This window comes from Scleropages formosus, chromosome 4 (assembly GCF_900964775.1).
Source record: "Scleropages formosus chromosome 4, fSclFor1.1, whole genome shotgun sequence".
NCBI classification, from domain to species: Eukaryota; Metazoa; Chordata; class Actinopteri; order Osteoglossiformes; family Osteoglossidae; genus Scleropages; species Scleropages formosus.
Window position 1 is genome coordinate 38,707,019 of NC_041809.1, and position 15,693 is coordinate 38,722,711.

The 15,693-nt window shown below is 51.1% G+C and overlaps 1 pseudogene; it reads right to left on the reverse strand.

The window, feature by feature from the left end:
* Window positions 1-855: 855 nt before the first annotated feature.
* LOC108934093 (tumor necrosis factor ligand superfamily member 10-like) lies at window positions 856-11,624 on the reverse strand (annotated as a pseudogene).
* Between the last annotated feature and the right edge of the window lie 4,069 nt (window positions 11,625-15,693).

Here is a 15,693-nt window from a genome sequence, read left to right on the forward strand (position 1 = left end):
AGAGGTTTTACACGCAGGTGAGGATGAGGAAGAGGTGCCACTTTACTGACGGGCTCAGGACTGGTGGATGTAAATCCTGTGGGACCCTGTACAGTTTGTTGACCTTATCCCCCTTTGGAAAAAGCCAAGGCAGTGCGTTGTGTGGCCGGTCGCCGTCCGTTGGTGCACTGAGTGAAGCTTTTGAGAACAGTTGGCGTTGGTCTATTCCTTGAAAAATAATACTAAATGCTTCCTGGAAAAGTTTATTGGTGAAAAGTGTGTAAATCAGGGAGCAGCTATGCCAAAAATTTTATGTCTGAAGGTGAAGTGGGTCACTGAATTGGGTGTCTCATTTTACCTGTGTTTATGCAGGTCTGCAGGGGATTCCAGTCCACAAAATGCTGCAGGGTTGGACCTGCCCCTTGCCGTCACTTTGCTCTTGCAGGAAGAGAGAATCGCCCCTTCTGAGTGTTGTGATGAGTGTAAGGGAGTCTTCTTGTCCAGGTCAAGATGAGGACATGTACTGTTTAGATATGTAATCCCCCGTGTTTACTCTGCCACCCCCAGAGGGGACAAACCTATCCTAACAATGTTTATTGTGGATTTCGATAATTGGACACTAATCTGCAACTGCCCCAGAATTTTCAGTCAGAAGCGAAGGTGAGTCACTGCATCACAAGGTTTCACATGAAAGCCTGATGGTGACTCATGCCTTCACAGGGGTCCCATGCTAGTGGCAGCCCTCCCTGGGACTGGTGCTCTGAGCCCGACTGAGATTGAGAGCGACTTCCTTTGTGGTGATCAGGCGGTTTTAGATGAGGCCACTGGAGCGGGACATGTCTAGACGCTGGATAGTCAGCGAGACGTCATGTTGGAACAAGGCTTTTATTATGTGAATGAACAAAGGAATTTTTTTATATTAAAAAAGCACTTTCAAAACATAACAGTAGGAAATAGTAATTTCTGCAGTCTGTACATTTTTACAAAACAAGCACTAAAAAAAGCAAAACAAACTTGAGTAATGATAATGTAAAACAATCCTTGTTTCAGTGTTGCCGGGTAGGCTCCGGTTCCCCGCGACCACATACGGGACAAGCGGTTCAGATAATGTTGTGTGTGCGAGTTCATAGTGACCGCTATTACTGAATTAGTTACTGGTGTATTTTTTGTATATACATGAATTTCTCCATATTCCAATTTAGACCCCATTTCTGGAAAAAGTTTGTTTTCCCCCACTTTCCACATCAGTTTTACACACCCCCCCATTTCCATCAGCTGTAGGATGTAGAAGTAAAACTGAACCGCTCACATTCATCCTCTTGTTCTTCCAGCATCAGCAGCTTACTGTGAATCATCATCAATCACCCCACGTGTGATCCAGGCCTCCGTTAAGTGTGGTCCGTTACTCTTCTGAGAATAGGGAGAGCCCACACTGCAATAGGCTGTGTTGCTTGTGGGGCCGGCGAACAGCAATAGCGGTTAAGGATGTGCACTTACACTTGGGTTTCCTCTGGCCATGCTGCAGCACACTTGAGGCAGGCACTAACTGGTGTGGGCAGTGTCCTGGTTAAAACACCCTGCCTGCCCTTTATGCTGGTGAAGTAAGAGGTCCGCTGTAAAATAATGACAAAGAAAATCGTGTGTCGAAATGAGGGGGGTTAAAGCACATCTAACATTTATTTTGCTTCATCCTGTAAAAAATGAGGGTGTGTGTCCATCGGGATCCAGCCTCTGAAAGGAAGGAAAAACAGCATTGTGTTTTCAGTGCTGAGTAATTCTTTCAAGATGTCTCAACTGCAAGGCAAAAAGCATCCATGTGATTTCCATTGCAAGCAGCTCTCAGGGACATCGCAAAGGGCCGCCACATAAACAGCTTCCAGTTCTCCGGTTGGGCGTTGTCGGCTGCACCTCTCGTTCCCGAAGACTGACACGCTTTGCGTGTGCCTGTAGTTCCATGTGCTCGCCCGTACCCGTCCGCCCGAGTTTCCATTTCAATACGTGGTAAATGTTTGGAGGGCTTGGCACACACCTTTAGCTAAATGCTACCCTTTGCTTGGCTTCACCTCTATTGCCATATAGAATTTTGATATTTACTGTCAGTATGAGACTGTCATTTCACACTGTTTTAAGCCAGTTCCTGCATGTCCTTTCAAAAAGACATTCTGCGCAGGGAAACAGATGAGCTCTGCTTTCAAACCATAGATATGAATAGTATATTTAATCTGTGGCCTTAATATTCTCCACGTTGTAATGCCCATCGTTTTCTTTTTAAGTTTATTACGATTTATATAGAAGTGGAAAGTTAATGTTTTCTAAGAAAACAAGACCAGTTTAGTTACAGACCCCTCATCATTCCCTCAGTGACTCTTTTTAAAAAAAAAAAAAAAAAGTGTGGCCCCATCAAGTCCGACCGGAACAATGAAGATGAAGAAGAGACGGACAACCCAGAGTAACTGTTCTCTGATTTGGTGCCTTGTGTTTGTGATGGTGACCGCAGTGTAGCTCTGCCTGAGATCACTGCGCTCAGTAGTTAAAGGGCTCTCTACATCTGCACACACACTCAAGTTTTCAGTGGCTGTATGTGGGGCTCAGTCCTGGAAGAAGGGTCATCCGGCTCCGCCGAGTCCGGTGTGAGCGATAACGTTACCCATCCCTTAATTTTGCCATTGGGCCTCCACTGGTCCTGCTTTGCCTTGTGTTTTCACCTCTCCCATCCCCTCCCCACCATCCTTGTGGTGCCGAAGCTGACACTTGCAGAGAGTTTGCCGCGATGGAACATTCCAGGATGTTTGGGAAGGCTCCTCCATGCGATGTCCTTGCATAGAGACTCTGCACTCACTCTCGCTGAAGACCTGCCGTTGCTTGCCCGTTCACAGGTCCAGCTGGAAAGCGCCGAAGTAGCTGGAGGAGTCTTCGGCATGTACCGTGGAGGGGGAGGAGACGGAGACGAAGAGCTCGTCGCCGGCGCGCAGCTCAAAGAGCCCCCCTTGGTGGACGGAGTGCAGGGCGTACTCGGCGTCCGGGGCCCAGCACTTGGTGCCCACCCCCTTGAGCAGCTGTATGGGCCGGGCGTACGATGTCTTCTTGTAGACGCACTGGACCAGCTGGTGGCTGGCAGAGCGCTGGTCCCCTTCGCTGGGCGACGGGTAGCGGAAGTACACCTGCGAGTACACATAGTAGCGGCCGCTCCGGGGCACACGGAGGCGCCCATTGGCCAGCGTCATGTTGTGCAGGTGTGAGCCGAAGCTCTGGTTGCCCCAAGAGCGAACCGGGTGTCGGCAGGACTGGTGCAGATCCGCCTGGGGGGCCTGGAATGCGGATGTGGACCCTGAGGAGTGGGGAAGGAGGGGGTGGAAAGCAGAGCAGGGCGAACGGTGAGGGAGTGTCTTAGTGTGCCTAAGCAGGAAAGACACAGAGGGAGGACTAGCTGAGCACAGTGGGGGTCCTACAGGAAAATCTGAATCAGACTGGAGGCCCCCCCCCCCCCCCCCCCCCAAAAAAAAAAAAAAAAAAAAAAAAAATTACAAAGTGAAGGCTGCTGCACTGCGTTTGCTTAAGGAGTGGAGTTTCACCAGCAATCGTGAGCAGAACAATAAAAAGCACATGCGCGCGCTGCTGTGCTCCCTTCTTGCCATGTCCCGTTATTCGGCGCCGTTGCCGATGCCTTCGTCCAAAGCAACGTGTCACACTAAGCCCGCAGCTGCTGACTGACGCGCTCTTTTCTCCCCCCCCCCCCCCTCCCCGGTTGAGCTGCGTACAGTAACTCGTATGTGTGGTGTGACGATGCTGTTGCCTTATGGGAAACAGCTGAGCGGCGTTAACGCCGTGCTGCTTCCGTTACTTCGCCAGTATCCGAGGGCCGACGTGACCCCCGAGGCCCAGATGTTGCTGGGCTGAGATGTTCGCTCACCGTGCGGACTCGCCTCTCGCAGGGTGAGGTGGGCGGATGGCCGCTGGGCAGACTTGGTTCGGGGCTCAGTTCTCGCATCTGAGGGAACAGCAGAAAGACAAAAAACTTGCCACGGTGGTAAGGGATGGGCTCCCGCAGAGGACCGCTGCCGATAGACAGGCCTCTACACGAGGGAGACTGTTTATGCCACGCTTTGTCTCGCCCGCTCTGGCTCGCTGCCACTGAAGCAATAAAGAGGCGAGGCGAAGTGAAAATCCCCACCCTGCACGCCCCCCGGGGCCGGAGCTGGCAACCCTGGACACTGAAGCGCAGCTCCTTGAACATGTAGTGGATTCGCTCCTTTGGTTAAACTCCAGATGATTCCACATTCAGCTTCAGTCACACAATGACTGATGAAACTAAACTGTTCTGCAGGTATGAGTACTAATTGGCCATTAAGGTAAGTTAAATAATTCAGTAAGCCGATGATTATAATTACATTTGCCAACCTCCTGTTTCTTAGAAGCCAGTAAAGCCAATCAACTGTATATTCACATAAATAAAATTAAAAATGATTTCAAACAGTCAGAATAAGGGGCCCTGCAGTGAGCTTTCAATGACAGCAGCTCCAAAAAAAGCCCATTTAAGTGTAATGACAGGAGTTCACCGGCCGGAGAACCTAATTTACATAGGGTGCTGTGTGAAAACGTGACATGTGGCCCTTAGTTTTATCTCATGTAACACAACAGGTGTGTAATGACCAATTCCACGTGTGGCTTCAGAAGAAAAGGTGTGTGTGGTAGAAACACGCAAGTAGGACAGGTGCGCAACAAATGACCCCCAAGTTGCACAGGCTAAACCAATCGCAGTAGTATTTAGCGGACACCTTTCCAGTCGCCCAAGGTGCGAGATGTGCGAGATACAGCACAGCACCGTGCTGGACCTACAGCGGCTCGTGCAGCGGCACGCGGCCGAGCCCGGTGGTGGCAGCGCTCGGAGACACCGAGGGCACAGCAGCTCGGCCTTACCTGCAAATGCGTGCTTCAAAATGATGCTCTCGGTCACCTGAAAGACAAAACCATCGAGGAGTTATGATTTAAACACTGGGAAGGACTTTTCCGCTGGCAGCACCCAGTTGACATGTACAGCTGAAATACTACAGTAAACAGAGTAACGCAAGCTTGCTCTGCTCTGCTCTTAAGCTGCTGACGTGTGGAGGAGCCGCAGGATTTCGAGTGCAAACGGGGGCGCTGCTGTGCGATAACCGCTCTTGTCGAGGCCGACGCCTTCATCACCTCCAGTTCTTTTCCCATAAAACAGTGATGTAAAATACAGTAAGCGTTTCCCACAACGATGCGCCTTTTCGTAGGAAGGGCTCTCCCGAAGGAGGTCGTGCGTCGCACGATGTCCGCGCTCTCCTTCGGCGGCGGCGGCGTCCTAGTGCCCAGGGCCACCTCTCGGGCTGTGCTGCGGAACTCTGCCAGCTCCGAGCCCTTCCTTGCGAAAACGCCGCTTCCTTTAGTCGCGGAAGGTGCAGGAGGTGAAGCGTCAGTGCGGAGGAAAAAGGCCCAGAGTTGCGACGCGACGTTGGGCACCGCCGCTAGCACGCGAGCCGACGCACCGGAGCGCCGTTCTGCCCGCTGGGCGCACTGCGAAGCGGGGCTTTCATCCCTCAAACTCGCATTGCGCACAATCCAGAGCACAGCTGTGCAGGAAACAGGATGGTGGAAGAAGGTGAGAGTGACGCCTGTTGCTCTGAGAGGACGGCGGCGGAGGCCTTTCGTCAGCCAACGTGCGTTCGAGAATCTGCGCCCTGGGTTCTACTGAGGACATCCAAGAAACGCCTACACATCTTGGCCCTTCTTTCCTGTCTTAATGAGGAGGGGAAAAAATACGGCGCAGAGCAAGAGCAGATGTGACCCCGAATTGTGAACGACAGTAATGACAAACCGAGGGAACCGTGCACCACAGAGTCGCGCTCGGCCACTTTGCGACGGAGACGCGCCGGCAGCTCCGTAACGGCTTCCGTTTCGGCCCGACGCGGAACGCGGTTATCGGCGCGTCGGAAACCGCGGCGAACGCCGCCGTCTCTCCCAGCTGGGCAGTTTGTGTACGGGACGACGACCGGAGATGGGCGCCACCTCAGCGGCGCGGCGCAACACTTCCTTTTCAAAGACGAAGCGCAGAGCAGAAACGAGCAGGGAGGGAGGACTTTTTTTAAAGCAAGAACAATAACAACAGTGAGTCATTACGTGATAAAAGTGCCTTTACACAGCTGCGTAAGCTGCTCGCAGGCTGCTCTCCCATCTAGGCTTGTGACTGAGACCACAGCGAAGGAAAATAAAGGGAAATAAGGACCGTATCTTGAGCAGTCGTTTCAAAAACCCCTCGGTGCTCAGTTGCACTGAGCGTGATTATTGAAAAGCGTCTGTCGCCTTTCCTCGCTCCAACCGGACTGCTGGTTGGGGAAAAACACACGAGGGATGTAATAGCTCACATGAAGCGTAGCGTGCTGCGGGCGGGCGGGCGGGCACGTGCACAGTCTGGACTCACCTTCGAAATGTAAGCTTTGATACCTTCAGCTAGTTTAATGCAGGGCTCTCCAAACAGGTGCACCAGGTGTTCCGGGATGTTCTGCTCTTTGTCCAAGGCGTTCAACAGGCCCAAGCAGCGCAGCTCCTCCATCACGCCTTGGCTCTTCACCTGCCGTATAACATTTACAAATGACCGTGAAAGGACTGACGTTGCCGGCTGAGCCCGTTCGGCGCCCGCTGCCACGCTGCGGTCGCCGTGTGCCGGGGCTTAGCCTTCCGCGCCGGTCGTTCTGTACCCGCTTGCTGGGGCTGCGCTCTTCTTTTGCATTTAATGCAACCACAAAGGGAGACCTTCAGTAACATTCCCAGGAACAGAGTATGGCTCTCGGGCAGCACGCCGAAGACAACGAAGCCAAAGGCGGGGGAGCCCAGGTCCAAGCCTAAGCCTCGGCATCGCGCTGCTCCTGCACCGAGAAGCTCCTGCCACGACGTCCTTCCTGCTGGACTCCAGAGCTGGCAGCAAAGTGAAGGAGCTATGAACGCTTAAATAAGTGTACAGCCACATTCGATTCAATTTAAGTCCATTGCAGCTCTGCTCCCTGCACTGGCCAAATGGTTTCATTCATAACTGAACATTTGCTCCCACATCAGGAGAACCTTGTTATTTTGCATTGTAAGTATCTCCATTATGTGCATTATAAATGTAGTAAAGCTGTCAGAAATGCTGCACCGACCCAAAAAAAGTTTAAAAAAAAAAAAAAAAAAAAAAAAAAAGGGTGGGGGGAGAGATGAAGGGTTTGTTTGAACACCTCTCCCATTAAAAGAATGCATGCACATTATTTAGCGTGAGGGGGCCGCGGTGGTGCAGTGGGTTGGACCGGGTCCTGCTCTCGGGGGGGTCTGGGGTTCGAGTCCCGCTAGGGGTGCCTTGCGACAGACTGGCGTCCCGTCCTGGGTGTGTCCCCTCCCCCTTCAGCCTTACACTCTGTGTTGCCGGGTTAGGCCCTGGCTCCCCGCGACCCCAACTGGGAAAAGCAGTTCAGAAAATGTGCGTTTTCACTCTAAACACACACAAGTCGAGGCATTAATGACAAATATTTCACCAACACTGTCTTTTTCAGTCACACTGAGAGAAGCAGGTAGTAGCAGATAGAGCACAGTAAAAGCACAGTAAAAGTAAGCACGAGGAGGAGAAGCTAGCAGTAGTTTGACAGATGAGCACAAAAAATGTTGCTGCAAAGGTGTTCATAACTGGGGTCTGAATGAAATGCCAGAGCTTTGCGGTAATTACAGGAACCCCTTCAATTTACTGCTAAATAACCGGCAAATGGTACGTTAGTAAATCGTTTCGAAATTGCGAGACGACCGGCCGCTTTGTTGGTCGCCGCAGATCCTGTGCGTTCCCGAAGCCCACCGTGCTCTTAAGTCACCTGGCGAATTTGTCTTTGCGCCGTTAAGTGGGCCGACGCTACCGAAACTGACGACAACCGGAGCCAAAGCGCAAAGTGACGCTTCCACGGGTGAGGGAAGCCCTCTTGCGCTTCAGTTTGAGAGCGAGAGCGAGAGCGAGAGCCTGGCCTAATTGCAGCATCCGTCATGTGGCAAACTAGTGTCGCGTCTCCCCTTCAAATGTATACAATTCGCTTCGCCACGTGCAAGGATAGCTGCCGATAAACATACGATCCATTCTGAAGCACCAACGTGGCATCGCTTGGGCTCAAAATAATGGCGAAACTAAACAATAGGTGGAGAAGAAATAAGTACGAGGAGGTGGGTCTTCCTTTAGGGCAGCTGCTTGGACTGAAGGAAAGTGAGGAAAATCCTCGTGTGTTTCAGACCAATGACGCGCGCGGAAGCGGACCTTTTCGTCTCGGAACGCGTAAAGAGCGCTGGGAAGTGGTCGACAAAAAAGGCTTCGCGCTTCTTGGCGCTCGTGCAGCCCTCCAGTGTTATCATCAGACCCAATGACTCAAGAGATGATCCGCAAACCGCGTGAAAGATACCCTTGGCCTTCTCCAGAAATAAATCCTTACGGAATGAGCAAACGGTGCAAGAATCAGCGGGGCGTGTTGCATTTTTGAGGGTTGCCCTTGAACACAAGTGGTTTGCGAATGCGAGCCCTACCAGAAACGCCGGCTTTGCGAAGCTCACAACGTACGGTTTTTGTTGAGACTATTCCACAGAGGTGTTGACTCAATTTTGTGGTCGTTTTCGAGGCCGCTATTTTGACGTTTTAAGCAACTGTCCCCTTCCTAGCTATACGGGGGTCAGACTATCCACTGTCCAGCTATGCCCTTCGGTGAGTTTCGATGGCGACGACCGCTTCTCTTCTCCGGCGAAATCCCTCCTCGTTTGGCATTTGCGCTCAGGGGGTCGGATAGCGATCGCCTGGCCAAGTGAAACATCTCTGACGTTTTCTTCACTGATGCGCCTGTACTTTGGGCCCCGAGTGCTACGTGTCTTGGAAACTCTCGGTGTGCCATGTTGCTTTACAAAGTCACGTATTAAAGAAGTGATTGTCAGACCTCTTGTATAACTGGCACACGTTGGCATAAGTTTGTCAACCCAATCTTATTGTTACTCATATATGTAGCTTCCTTTCCGTTACTTTGTTCACGCCGTATCCTTCCAGAGGCACGTTCGTAAGAACAATAACTCGGTTCCCCGAAGTTGTGGACATTGCTGCCGTTTTTGTTATTGTCATCAGTTTGTTCTTGTCTTACGCCCTGCTTCTGTTTTCGTTCTCGTTGTTTAAAAGGAAAGCTGTGATAGGAGCCTCTTCTTCCAGAGCTCCCTGTTTTTAAGGTAAAACCTCAGAACAGAGTGCATGCATATTCAAGATAAGTTCCCGTTGCACGTTTGTTTTGTCACAGGCTCCAAGCCGCAGTGTGTATCGCAACAGAAAATTACCCGGCGACCGCAGCGGCGTTTGCAGCCCCGTTCTTCGTGGGACGCCACGCTTCCGTCCGAGTGCTTTGGGGGGGGAGGGGTTCGGCGACCCGAGCGGACACTGACCTTCCCTGCCCCCGCCCTGAAAAATGCAAAGTTGCCAGCTGGGGACTGAAAAGGCAGGCAGCCTCTCATGAGCCATTGTGTGCACCCCCCCCCCCCCCATCCTCTACCGCTGAGTGGGGAGCGGCGCCAAACTGTTCGCGAAGACCCCTCGCTGCCGCAACGGCCACGTTCACGTGTGCTGACGCCATAGAGGGAACACCGGGCTCTGTGGAACTACGGTACCGAACGCGGCGCTGCAAGGGGCAGTAAGCGCCACCTAACGGAGCGGCCCCCTGGACGAAGGTCCCCATCCGTCCTGCGCCTACAGCTTGTATGTTTTTCTCCTCACCTGCTGAGCATCTACCTCATTATATTTACGCACACATTTAATAACATATTTTACAGACGGCGTGAAACAGAAGTTCTTGCAACCGCTACCCTTTTTAAAAGATTTTGGCGCTTACCTCCCTCAAGGAAACAACTAGTGATACTTCACTTTCAGCTGAAGGGGTCTGTTGTCCCTTCAGGGGTTTGTCTTACGGTCCGAAAGCTCCTCCTTTAAATCCCTGCTCCTACTAGAGTGCCAACCTTCGATCGGGGCACTTGCCCTGAAACAATACAGTAATAATGTGGTATAAAGGGGTCAAACATTGCAGAGTTGTTACCCTTTGCTACAAGTCACCCTGTACCAAGGTGTCAGGCAAATGAAAGTTAATAAATAATCTTCATTTTACATTACAGTGTTGGATAACAGTTCAGCACAAGGCCATAGATTCTGGCTGCCCCTGTTTTAATGGATGTATTATACATTTATTGAGTTTTACATTATTGAAAAAGATCATGACGTGTGAAACGCACTGACACACCGACTGCCGCTGTGCCAAATGTTTTATGTGTCAGTTCCAACACACACACACACACACACACACACATTTTCAGAACCGCTTGTCCCTTACGGGGTCACGGGGAACCGGAGCCTACCCGGCAACTCAGAGCATAAGGCTGGAGGGGGAGGGGACACACCCAGGACGGGACGCCAGTCCGTCGCAAGGCACCCCAAGCGGGACTTGAACCCCAGACCCACCGAAGAGCAGGACTGTGGTCCAACCCACTGCGCCACCGCACCCCCTTCCAGTTCCAACACTTCATTTTTAATAATTCTCTGTAAGTCTCATAATATTCACATAGAAACGTTTGTACAACTTTTCTGAACAGCGAAGTCGGAAGTGACTTTGTCCCGGGAAGAACTGAAACGTTAAGAGACTAAAACTTTGCAACACTGAAACAAAAGGCTGAAAGACAAACTTGGAAACATTAAAGCCTGAAAAAGCGCCACCACCTGTCGGGGCGCGAGGCCCCAGGAGCGACGAAGTGTGTGTGTGTGTGTGTGTGTGTGTGTGTGAGAAAAGAAAGAAATACTCGTACTTGTAAGAAGGCACAACTACACACACAAACATTTTATGAACCGCTTTTGTCCCAACTAGACTATTAATAATTGTGCTGCTCTTAGATGTACAATTCATTGCACTATTATGTAATTATGCGCTTCTTCAACTTTAACGCCATTTGTTCAGTTGTTCAAAGTTTCTTATCCCGTTAAACTTTTAAGCAGGTTTTGCCGTCGTTTCCCATGATTTACTGTGTCTGAGCGCTGCTCGGGGGGCGACCGCGGGAGAGACGCGTCCCGCTCGGGCTCAGTCACTAGTCCCCCCCGCGTCTCAGTGCGTCCCTCTCAGTCACTAGTCCCCCCCGCGTCTCAGTGCGTCCCTCTCGGGCTCAGTCAGTGTCAGTCGCAGTGCGTCCGGGCTCCGAGGCTCGCTGCTGGAGAGGAGCTCTTACCTCGGAGACGGACATGTTGAGGTAGACGAAGAGCCCCGTGCTGGAGGCCACCTGCAGCACCACGATGACCAGGACCACCGCGGTCACCCAGAGGCGGGGGGGTCGCGTCCCGTCGGCCGCTCGTCGGAACCATCACGTAGGAGCCCGAGTCGCTGCTGGGCGAGCTGAAATAGTGCTGCTGTGGCGGGGGGGGCATCGCCATCGCCATCGCATTCCTGTGTGATGATGATGATGATGATGATGAGGAGGAGGAGGAGGAGAAAAAAACGCCCACAAATGGACCACCGAGACACGCTAATCCTCGCCTACGTGAAGCCGGGTCTAAAAAAATACACACACACGCACTTTTCTGTCATGGGAAGTCCAACACACAGCGGTGCGGGGAGCGCGTCGAGAGAGAGAGGGGGGGGGAAGAGGGGGGAGAGCGAGAGAGAGAGAGAGAGAGCGAGAGCGAGCGAGCCGCCCTGCCAAAGGTAGCCCTGTCTGTCGCACACAGGGAAACGCAGTAAGACGCAGTAAGACGCAGTGAAACAGACACTGTCCGTCGGAAACAGACATGGTAACATACAAACGCAGGGAAACACAGTGAAGCGCAACAGAACCAAACTTAGACAGCAGCAGGACGAGGTGAAATCAAGTCAGAAGACAAACAAACCAGGTAAACACAGGTAAACGCAGCCCGTAGACACTGAAACAAGTGCCGCTACTTGTGACACAGGACATGATTGAAGGACAACAACGTCACAGAGACAGTGACTGAAATGTTTTTGTAAAACATGAACTTGACGCAGCTTCCCATCATCAGTTCAAAACCCAGAGAGTGAAGAAAGTCGATTCCTAGACGATCATTCGCTCGTTTATTGTTTCTCCTGAGCGCTAAAATCATTCAGGTGATACTTGTGGTCAATGTCAGTGGCTCTTGCTGAAGGTCAAGGGAGCGTAACGTTTCATGAGGCCAAACGCAGCCTTCAACATGCAGAAATGAAGCTGTAAAGATGGAATGAAAAGAAAGAAATGATCAAATTGTTGATATTTTTAAAGAATATTTCATTGGCAATTCATCTGGGGATGAGCGCGCGCACACACACACACACACACACACACACACACACACGTGAATGTAAAGTTCAGCACATTTACATATGTCCCTGTATAAATGCTGCCGTTTTGGCCGCACGTGTCCAGCTTGGTTTGTGTTGTAGCGCACGGCCGCACACAGGCCTGCGCAAAACAGTCGGTGCTTTTCAGTTATTGTGCGTCCTGCTCTCGTAACCCCTCTGCTGCGATCGGATCTCAAACCTTCTGCTTGTCGGCGCAAGTATCTCCTCGGGATCAGGGTGCGAGGAGGGCTCTGCGGGCGGAAGCGGCTTCGGTGAAGCGCGGCGTCGGGGGGCATTTGGCTCAGGTTAACGTGGCGAGCGATGGCGGCACAGGGCCCTGCGCGGCAGGCACCTGGGTTCAAACCACCGTAAACATCTCGGGTGAAGAGGCGCCGGGAGCAAAAAGCGGCTCGTGTAAAGTTTTACCTATGTCGCCCCCCCAGGGGGATACGTAATCTCACTTTGCACACGATCATGATGTGAATTTTTTGCTCGCACAGTTTGTCACACTAAAGCAACATGTGTGAGAAAGCAGTAATAATAATAATAATAATAACAATAAGAATGAATTGAGTACAATATCAGCTACATGTTAACATACTTGCCAGAGGAACTGCGCACTTTTTGGGGATTCACGCTGTAACCACACGTGAGAATTCACATCCCTGCTAAGCGGAGTATTTAAGGGGGTCCCAGCGTAAAGCCGCTCGAACGCAAACTGCAGATGGACATTTGTAGCTTGAAAGTAGTTTGCCACGTGTTGCACATTTTAGCTCATAGTATTTTTAGGTGCTTTGTCCACCCTTATGCACACTGCACTGAAATGGTCTTCAATTTGATGCATTAACCGTTTTTGCTGGTATGCGCATGTACAAAAACACAGCAGGCCACGTAAAGCGGAATAATCGCTACAAAATAGTGCAGGGACTCGACAGCTGTTCTAGTTCTCATAACTCGTTCGCCTGGGACTGCAGCGTACTGTCCAACAGCACCGCCCTTTGCTTTCACAGAGCTCTTCCAAGACGCTTCATTGGAGAAACAAACACGAAGGGCTTCCAATGTGATCTTGTGTAAACAAGTGAAGAGACCCAAAGTATTGTCTTTCACGTAGCTGATGCCTTCGTCCAAGGTCTGTGTCCACTGGTCGTCGTCGTTCAAGATCAGCAACGTACAGCGATGCGCCCATTGATGCAGGAGGCACTTTTTACTGGGCCGATTCAAGGTGAAGTTGGTCACTGGTGCTGGAGCAGCAGTGGCATTTCAACCGAGAACGTTCACGTTAGCAGGCAAAAGGCCTTTGACTTACAAATGTTTGTTTGTTTTATGTAGAAGAAGCACGGTACACTAAACTTACACTGCTATTTACTGTCACAGCGTAAAACCCATTTGAATCATACCTTTTAAATGTGACCCGCAACAAGAGATGAACGGTGCAATGAAACAAGTTATTTGCTCTATTCCTTCTTTCACTGCTGAGCTGATGCTGTGCAGGAAGCAGGAAAGAAAAGTGTCAGGAAGCACGATGTCCTCTGCGTCTCAGGTTTTGCCGTAACAAGTGCGAACATCGCAGGACCCTTCAGACTGCTTCGTGCCTCACGGAGAGGACATGGATGTGGATTTCAAGACCTGTTAATCATTCCAAAATGTCTGTCCGGAAGCAGAAGGACAGGGCCTGAGACGAGGGACACCCCGCAGCGGACGCCGGTCCGTCACGTGGCAGTAACGCACTCATTCATTCACACTCATACACACTGCAGGCACTTTAGTCAACGGTTTGCCTGAAACTCCTGTCTCTGGACTGTGGGAGGAAACAGGAGCAGTCAGACAAAGGCCATGCAAACTGAACACACGCCGAACCAGGTCTGAACTGGGTGAGTGCCCTTGTTTTTCACTTAAAATGGTCGGCTGCTGTGGAAGACACACCTCTGGATGGTCCCCCTGTCTACTCGACGCTGTCTGGTGTTCTTTGACAGCTGCCAATGAAAATGAACGCATGTAAGACTGTCCACTGTAGTTTGTCTCCCCCTTGTGCCCAGTGTGCTCATAACAGACAGAGGTGCACAGTGGACAGAAGACAGTAAGTGGACAGAGGAAAGGGGACAGTAGATAGAGGACAGAGGACAGTGTTCTGCTCCAGTGCCACTCAGCAAACGGTAGATGCCTGCTGAAGGTTAAATATTTTGAGAATGACAATGAGTTTTACTGGCCAGTCGGCTGCCACACACACAAGGAAGTTGCTGTGGTTCTTGATGCTTCCAGTATTTACAGACAACAAACAGCTGACACAGAATTACAGAATAAACAAACATTTAGTGTACAAATAGTAGTATAAATACACACACACACACACACACACACACACACACACACACACATTTTCAGAACCGCTTGTCCCATACGGGGTCACGGGGGAACCGGAGCCTACCCGGCAACACAGGGCGTAAGGCCAGAGGGGGAGGGGACACACCCAGGACGGGACGCCAGTCCGTCGCAAGGCACCCCAAGCGGGACTCGAACCCCAGACCCACCGGAAAGCAGGACTGTGGTCCAACCCACTGCGCCACTGCGCCCCCTAGTATAAATACAGTAAATTGTAAATAAGAATTCAATTACATAAGAGCTTCTGAATAACATGTTGTACAAGTCTACTAAAAGGAAACATACAGAAAGAAAAGAAAAAGGGGTGGGGGGGGAAACATGGCTTTGAACTGCAAATCTGCACAAGTACACAGAGCAACGTCCCCCTACCGATGACTGTTGTTCTTGAGAAGGCTGCTTATTTGGGGACTCCACACGTTCCTCAACAGGGGCTTTTCCCACCTTCACCTTCTCAGCTTGAGCCCCCAAGATTACAGAGTCCGACCTTAAAGGGAAGTACAGTGTAGCACTTTTTCAATAAACTATTATTATTATTATTATTATTATTACCACCACCACTATACCAGCTCCATGTGTTAACTGTATTTTTAATTGCATTTTCTTCACCTGTCCATTTCCTACAGTTTCTGTTTATTGCCAGGACAACATGACCCACGTAATCTGGCACCTTTGTTCGTTGCAAGGAGCACGTTTAGGGTTATCTTTACAATGATTTACTGAATTAGCTGGCGAAGGAAGTACATCCGCTGTTGGGCCTTTTTCACCATGGAGTCGATACAGGTGTCCCGCCTCAGGTCCCGGGAACCCGAAGGACTCCACGGCTGACACGGAGCTCTCGAGAATGGTGAGGGGGGAGCGGTCCTCCTGAAGTCCGCAATCATCTCCGCTGTTCCGAGCGCGTTCGGCTCCGGGTTGTTTCGACCGCACCGACTTCCCTCCCGTACGCAGAGTCGTCACGTCCCGGACGAGGCCGATAACC